This window comes from Rhyacophila brunnea, unplaced genomic scaffold, assembly GCF_057557595.1.
Source record: "Rhyacophila brunnea isolate RB1 unplaced genomic scaffold, BYU_Rbru_1.0 scaffold_3, whole genome shotgun sequence".
NCBI classification, from domain to species: Eukaryota; Metazoa; Arthropoda; class Insecta; order Trichoptera; family Rhyacophilidae; genus Rhyacophila; species Rhyacophila brunnea.
Window position 1 is genome coordinate 57,822,575 of NW_028232965.1, and position 9,068 is coordinate 57,831,642.

General features: G+C 32.4%; 1 protein-coding gene and 1 long non-coding RNA gene across 2 annotated transcripts in view; one reads left to right on the forward strand and one right to left on the reverse strand.

The window, feature by feature from the left end:
- The window catches only part of ko (Stork-head domain-containing protein knockout), a 364,781-nt gene extending 360,609 nt beyond the window's left edge, over positions 1–4,172 (reverse strand). The window contains exon 1 of the mRNA XM_085952081.1: positions 3,852–4,172. The gene's annotated coding sequence lies outside the window, so the exon portion shown is untranslated. The remainder of the gene's footprint in view (positions 1–3,851) is intronic.
- Positions 4,173–6,398: 2,226 nt separating this feature from the next.
- Positions 6,399–8,866, forward strand: LOC147068606 (uncharacterized). Its single transcript, XR_015071404.1, has 4 exons — positions 6,399–6,533; positions 6,876–6,948; positions 7,268–7,354; positions 7,808–8,866. It is a non-coding gene; the product is annotated as an uncharacterized LOC147068606 (long non-coding RNA).
- Positions 8,867–9,068: the final 202 nt, after the last annotated feature.

Sequence of the window (9,068 nt, forward strand, 5' to 3'; positions counted from 1 at the left end):
TCAACGATTTGAAATGATGATAGTGATTGAGATTCTCCGTTTAGTACCTAGATGGCAAGTAAGTTAGTAACAGGTTGATCAAAGTAGATTTATCGCACAATTATTATGAAAGTGCGGCTGACTTAAAAGTTAAAAGTAAGTAAGTACACGAACGACATCAGTCATCACCGTTCACGGCATCTTGGTCATTTTTATTATTCTTTAGAGTTAGACCTATATTACGAAGTTTGCATTAAATAAGTGACTATTTTTCATCTATTAACCCAATATTATATAATAATATGTGTCAAATAACTGTCGAACTCATCTATTGAACCAATATTCTATAATAATACGCGTTTTACAGGAGTTTGGATCGAAATGGTTGTTTACTATGTACGATAATGTGATAAATTTCACCTTGTCTTATATACACTGGTGTGGCATAATTACTATCAAAATTCAATGCATCAGTAATAGACTTTTGTATTTTGTATTTTTAAATTTTAATCTTATTTTGAGACCCGGGTCTATTATACTAACATTCACAAATGGCAAGCCAGGGAACTCAGAAATAATGGGAACTGAAATACCTACGTACGGTTAAGGAGTAGCAGGTAACCGATCTCGAGTAAGGAATAACCCGGGATAAACAACTTGAATAGTGTCAAGAATACGTCATACGTCGAATACTGACAACTGCTCTCGGTTTATGCATTGACGCTCATTTAATATTTGTGTATTACACATACTATTGCACTGCATAATGCGTATTTCATTTTCGTAGGACACTCACACATTCAAAACCCTGCATCAAAATGTGGTGTATTGAATATTGTCTATCAGAATTCTATTCATTATCTGTGGCAAACGTACCGGTGACACAAAATATGATTATTTACCGTATACGCCCATACCAAATTAAAATACGTTTTAATTGCCACAGTAGAAATATTAAATTGTTAAATATTTTTTTTAAATGCAGTGATGCGCCAAGCAGGGTTGATGGGGAAGCACAGCACCTGGGCGGCAGGATGAAGGAGTCGGCAAAATACACAAAATCACATTTTGTTTGTAATATCTGACATTTATTATTAAAAATATGATTATATTCAATTCAATTGCGTTAACTGAAACTAATGTTAAACTATATAATATGAGAAGTATCTACGTGTGTTGCATAACTACTACCAAGGGTGGTGAAATCAAGATCTATATGACATGCATCACAGTTCGGGCATCAAAAAAATTACGAAATGAATATTTCCTAAATCAATATATAGGTAGGTATACTATCATTTTCAGTTCCTCCAAGACGGAGCGTATGGACGTATTAAATTTGGAGGTAATCATGGCAGTCGTTTAATAAGAGGATTTGTTGTTATCCATTCGCTCAAACCCCTCGATTTCAGGCCCTGGATTCAAATAAATACCCAGATTGGAAAATTATCATAATTAATTTCAACCAGTCGTGGGATATGTACCCGTGACCCGCGATCAAAAGCGTAACACACTAACCCCTACTCCGCGGCAGGTGATACATACCTATAGTACATACACAGATATGTAATATTTACCGGGCTATTAAAAAATAATCAAATAATACAATAATGTTCACTTATAATGATCTCAGTTTCTTCTTTCTTTTCTTTCGACCATGTCCGATCCTAATAGGATCATATGGGCCTCCACAGAGTGGAGGTTTGTATTGACAGATTTTTGTTTTTACGAGAAATGGATGTCAGCCACTTGCTCATACTCTTAGTCCTACTTGGTCCTACTTGGTCCATACTCTGACTCATACACAAATTGAAAAACAATATGTGTACTAGCCAGACCCAGGATTCGAACCTGGGACCCTCGACTCTATAGGCCGGCATTTAAATGGCAAAATAAATGAAAATAAATTGATTCTGAGAAAATGCTAATGGAACAGACGTATGTAATCTGGGATGAAAATATGACGAATCAGGAGTAGTAAGCCTCATAAGTGATAATTGATGACGACATTGAATCAATACTCGCAATGTTTTATCCTAATGTTAAATTAAACAAATTTTAGCAACGATGCTTATTATATTATGCTTACACGGACAGTGACGTCCCTAGACAAAATGCCGCCCCTAGGCAGCGCCAAAATACCACCCCATTTTTTTATATAGTAATTTTTATCATCCCTTAATGACTCCAATATCCAATAAATGTGTTGTATGGATACATTAGTAACAAAATATAGGTACCTATACCACTAACACATACATAATTAAATTTAGATTTAAAAAGCGAATAAATATAATATACTTAGATAATTAAGTTAGACAATCAAATAACCAAGTCTGAGGTGCTATTTGGTTGATTTTTGTTGACACATTTGGTTTGTACTATTTAGCAATATACTGAGTCATTATTTTCATACCATTTTACTATGCTATTATTGTACAACATGTAATCAAATTAATTTTAGCTATTTCTATATATCATACTCGTATTTATGTATATTCCAAATGATTCTCCTCGATTTACCGCCCACCGAGTAACTGCCGTCCCCAAGCGACGCTCAATCTGCCTACCCCCACGAGACGTTACTGTACACTGACAGATTATAGTATTATTTCGTAGACTACGGCATCCACACTAAACTTTACTCTATTACGCTCCAAATTTGAATGAAAAAGGTCGCGCCAATTTTGTTAGTCCATCGATACGGCCCGCGCCTCCAGCCATATGAGATCTGCAGCGCATAGATTGATTTTGTAGGGTGACGCAGGCTGTGAGACGTGGCATCTAAGGCCCAAAGGTTTCGACTTTTGAGTTTTAAGAATCGACGTCTCCGCCGAATCTTACAAACACTCAAGTTAAGGGACCAATATAATTTATAAAACACTGAATATGCTGCCATTACTTTAATATTAAATAATTAAATGGCTTTTATACAGTGACAATAATCTTATAAGAAAGATTGCCTATGTATCATAATTATAATCAGATTATGTATTATTAATAAACGGAAGAAGCCGATGAAGGTAGGCACTAAAATATATTGTAAACATTTTTATCAATAACATATTTTATGAGGACTTATGCGTAGTAATCAAGTCAATGAAATAATTGGAAATACTATATAATATAATTATTACTACTTACTGACTTTATTCTGACACAAATTCAAAATTAATACATACCTACTTAAACCTACATAATAATATTTTTATTTTATTTTTTTATTTTAAGTTACATATTGATTACAAAAATTTAAAATATAATAATGAAAAGTTATTGCAACCAGCAAAGTTTCCATGTATTCATTATAAGATAGTTAAGCCTAACAAGATAGAGAGTAAGAATAACATAAATATAAAGAAATTACATAAGAAAATTAGATAAGAAAAATGAGGAAGAATAATTAAATTATATACAAAAAAAGTAACATAAAAAAAAATATATATATAAGTATATACCTATATCTATTTATACAAAATTTTGGAGATAGCGCGTTTAAATAAAACTAAATATTAAGTTTAATACGAGTAAGTAGGTAGATATAATATTATCACTAATTTTCAGATACCTAACCATTCTTATGCAATTATTTAGGTTTTATTGAAGTTTATAGATGATTATTTTTCATTAGGGAAAGCAACCCAAAAATATACTCAGGTATAATAATAATATGTAAATTTGTATCACATAAAAAAGATATTTTTATTGTTTAGCCTTATTTAAATTATGCATATTTGTTAAGAAATTGCAATTCCCACACATTAGAAACGTACGCAAAAAAGTACGTACTTACTTCAAACGTAATTAGTATAAACAAAACAATAATATGATAAAACGATAAAATAGAAATAAAACGAGCGTGTAACACTTACCTATAAAGTGCAGCAAAAAGTTGCGGCAATTCTCAACGTGAAATAATAAAATTAACAAAGGTTAAATTATTATTGTCGAATTACAATAATTCTCCTCGGTTTATGGAACAGTTTATATAAAATTTTTATGTTCTTGCAGAATCGTAAAATCCAATAAGATTCCGATAAGAATCACGTTTTTTTTTACCTTTCTTTACGTTTTTATTTTGTTTATGTCCAAACTATTTTTATAAGAAAAAAAACAAAATGTTTGTTTCTTTATTTTTTACACTTTTTGTCACAAACTTTATTGCACTCTTATTATTTTAAAATAATTAGTATAATAATCTTAAATACAACCACCACAATATAAAATATAACTAATATATTTTTTATAACAATGTATAACTTAAAGTAATGTTAATTTTAAACTTAATGTGTCTTTAATTCAATGATTATCGAATTAAATTCGTTCGCGTTGTTTTTATTATCACTGAACAAACGATACGGAGATTGAAGTGAAATAAAAACAAAAAAAGTTTATCGAGAAATATAATCACACCCCATTCACGTGGGCTGTCAAAACCCAACTGCAACTGTTTTCCATTTCAAACAAATCCAAAACGATATCGTGCGGATGGAGGAGAGCAACGTGATCAAAGCGTCGCGTCGCACAGATAAACAGAGAGTTCTGTTTTACCGACAATTTTCCAGCAAACTGGAAGAGAATGTATTTTTCACGGTGATCGGTCACTGTCGACTTTCATTACGCCTATTGGGTTGCAACCAGTTTAGCGCGTCTGTAACACAGATGGTATTGCCAATTTTCTTTTTGGAATAGTGAAAAACTTGTGTAAAAAATCATGGTAATTTTAATTGCTTGAGTCGATGATAATTAGAAAATACTACTTTTGTAGAAATACGAATAAAAAAAATTTCAACCACTTCCAATATAATTGTAAATACAAAAAATATTGAAAATATGAATAATTAGTCAAAATCTTTTTGATAATAATATATTACAGAAAACTTAAGTGGGAGGCTTCTACAAACCAGAGGCACCTAGCGGAAAATACGAAGCTAGCAATTTGAGACATTTTTTGATAATTTACAATTTCAACTGTTTTAATTAACAAATATTATGTATCTGAAAACAATAAAAAGAAAAATTATTTTTATTTGAAGTCAAAGATAAACTACAATTATTGTAAAAAAATGTGAATTTGTTACATATTTACGTACACGTTACGTTATTATTAGATTATATTTTATGGTCATATTTATTATTAAAATTTAGTTTATTAAGTTTTCAATTTTTCCTCGTACAGATTTTTAACTAATTCAAAGTTTTAATATTTTTTATATTTATTTAAAAAAACATCGATTTTTATAAAAATATAAATCTGTATAACTTGAAATCCTTTTTATTTATACGAAATCATATTTAGGTATGGCCCCAAAATATTTAACCTTATCACTGCCGGCCAATTTTTACTAGGTGGACACTTGTAGGCCAGCTATTTTTGGAATAAAATAAATCCCGTAAAAAATATGAAATAGGAACAGAATGATAAATCGACTGTCCCTACGTAAACTCAGACATCTATCAAAAAACCGTTTTTTCTGCCGAAACACTTAAAATAACTTCCCCCTTGACATAAAATTAAGAGGAAAAAAAAATCTCACTTAATTTCAGAAAAAATGTACGTAAAAACGGACTAATACTGTAATTTTATTAAATGAACCGCGTAAACATGGGCGGTCACATAACAAAGAAAGTCGAAAATAAAAAACCTGAAAACCATCGTCAAAATCCTCGAAACAAGCATGGCCTTCATAAACTACAAAAGATGTTGTTTATTGTAATGAACGCTGGTAGGTACCTACGGACTTCACAAACCTTGGATTTTTCAACCATATGCGTGTATACTTTTTCATTATTGTCGGCGAAAACAACAATTAGGTAGGTACTTAGACACTTAACACGTTGATCGCCATGGGGGTCACCGGTGACCGGCATTGGATTACGTTCAGGGGGCCATGGGGGTCACCGGTGACTGGCAAAGAAGACCTGCCTTAGAGTTGTTCTACAGCGCCGGCGGGCACGCGCGCAGTGCTTTTTTCGACACGCGGTGACCGGCATGGCCCTTCTGTATATTACTGCCACTTGGCCTGAAAATATGTCTTCCCAGTCACAAAATATAGGCTCACTAATGTAAAGAATGTACATAATGAAAAAAAAAGGTTTCCTTTTAAATTGTAAATGTGTTTTTATTGATATAAAAATAAAAATTAAATAGATTAAAAAAATGTAAGTTATAAAAAATATGTAAATAATAAAAAAATAGAATAACAAAAATGATTATAATGTATGTATACGTATATTTCCAGTTAATGTGTATCCAGCAGCCCGAATTCGTAACTATCGACTCGTGTGGTCGACAACCGTGTGGGATGACAAGTTAGTATCACCCGTTTCATGCCGTATACGATAATATGTATTTTTGAAGCCACTCGCTACGGACTATTTTAATTCGCGAGTGACCAGTTGGCAACATCGCCAAAACCGAGAAAATCGGTGTCTATGGTACAAGATGAAACGTCAAAAATGAAATGTCAAACGAAATCATTATTTTTGTTGGTTATGTTTGTGTATAATTCCTACAATATTCGATTGATTTAGTATTTATGATATAGATATATGTACGTAGAATATAACCTTACATAATTGCGAAACCATATGATATTATTACACTGTAAAACAAGATTTAACAAAATAAACACAATGTCTTCAATAACATTTATTTGTATGTAGGTATTTATTCATTACAAACCATTATAAAACATTAACATAATTAATTGAACTCAAGATAACAGAGTATTAAGTAACATTGTGAATAATATAATAATTTGGCATCTTTATTGTTTATAAATTGGTAATTGTCGTGGACGACACCTAACTTATTCATTTTGACATTTTGATTTTCAATGTCACTGTCACATATGAAACGAAATATCAAAATAAACATGTAAATCGGGAAACAGGAACACGAATTTACGTCCTTCGTCGAGCAAAAGAAAGGAGAAGCTTCAATAAAGTGATCTTAATTGAAATTAGGTAAGGTTATGTCCATCTCAACATTACACCTAGGTATCTACCACTTTTGTTTTCTCTATGGATATAATATTATAAACGTCAAAATATAACATACATCTTCTGTCTTTGATTCATTTTAAGCTATACAACACCCATATTTATTTTTTCGGATTGTAAACTCTTCAGGCTTGTAGGTAGTAACATTGAATTTACGATGAAATAGTCGCCGGGAACTCCTGTGAAATCAAAATACCTACTATATAGTAAACGCGACGCAAAAATTACATCATTCGTTTTCTTTATCCAGTCTGGTAAGGTTACGTTTTTCTATTTTTTTCAGGTCAAGATGGAAAGAAAACCATATTGTAGTGCGATAACTTTGAATACGATTCCGGGCTCAAATAAAGACTGGAAGCATTGGAGAAAGGTGAGTACCCACTACCCAATACTATACATATGCTATAAGTACTAACTTAATATATTTTGAGTGCCCAGCAGTGATTCATTAATATAAAAATACAACGGAGGCACGATCGAACTGTGGTCGGTGTAATACCGATAATTTGTGGTTTGGTATTTCATAATTATTCAAACAGCGTTCAATGTGCGTTTAATTTTTTGGGTTTTATGAAAGGGTGTCACAAGTATTATAAGGTCGAATACCCGTACTAGTAAAATCATGGAAACAGCTGTGTATATTTATAATGGGCCTCTTTAAAGTTAATTTATCTCAAGTTGACGCATGGTGTAGTTAAATTATACCAACCTTTTAGTTTGTACGCGTTTGGTTATTTGTTCGGGGTCTTTCATTGTTGACACGCCTTAACTTGACAGATGATATAGGTGAAGGTGTGTTTAACTAATGGTTAATAATTTGCAGACATGGCACGATATACGGAATAATACGAAAGGGAAGCAAGCCGCAATAATCAGAGACTCGACTGCTACAGGAGGCGGACCTTCAACTGCCCAAGTTTTAACCGGAATAGATCTGCAAGTATTGGAATTCGTACATCCGACATCCGTCCGAGGCCTAGATGAAGTACCGGAGTCAATGATTGAGAATCCAGATGACGATACCATTGAGGAGTTGGCCGTGCCAACATCACAGCGTAGGGTACAGGTGGCAGCGCCAGAATATTTGCATGTTTCAGAGGTAGTAGGCCCACCGTGTCTACCACGTAACAAGGCGTCAAACTTAAAGGCAATGTGTGACATTGGCAAAAAACACATGGAAATATTGGATAAATTTCAGCAAGATACGTTGAAAATGAAGGAGATGAAATTAAACGAGGTGTGCAACACGCACAGCACGTTCTGTACGTTGCTTCGGGAGATGTTGGACACACAATCCCGTAGTACTGTCGCGCTTGAGTCAGCTCTAAATATGGCTCAAGATGTCATAAATGACAATAGAACAGCATCTCGCGAACTGATTGCATCAAATTTACGTATAGCTACGGCATTAGAATCGATAGCAAATTTTATTTCGTCGAGCGATTAGACCAACACAGATATTATTAATAATTTACCTTTCAATCTCTACCTTGGATGGTAGGTTGACTTTGCACAAACACATTTACTTAATGGATTTTGCTATTTCTAATTCTTCACTTGTCCTTGTTGATTTTGTGTCAATTTATTAATTTTTCTTTATTACAGACTTAATGGTGAGTATGGTTTAACGAATCAATTGATTCATTTTAAAAACTGGCGTTGTCACCTATAAACTTATTATTTTTAATATTATGTAGGTACTTATTTATTCAGTTTCATAACCTTTGCAAGCATCACTCAATATTATTTTAGCAGATTATGATGAGCACACATTTAACTACTTTGTTACATAAAAGTTTTATTATTGAAATATGCAATAATTAACATCAATTTGTTAATAAATCAAATTTTAAAAAAAATCTAAAATCCATTTCAGATGCATAAAAATATTAATCATACTGCGGGTTACGTTGGAGCCTCTATTAGACAGGGCTGTTTATATAATATTTGCTACATGCTAATCTGATTTCAGGTTAATCATATTTTCCACTTGATATTATATACATGGAGTGATATAACTCCTGGAAGATATGCCAATGTCGGTCGAAGATTCTGGATTAACCCGCCGAATGGGTGATGTATCA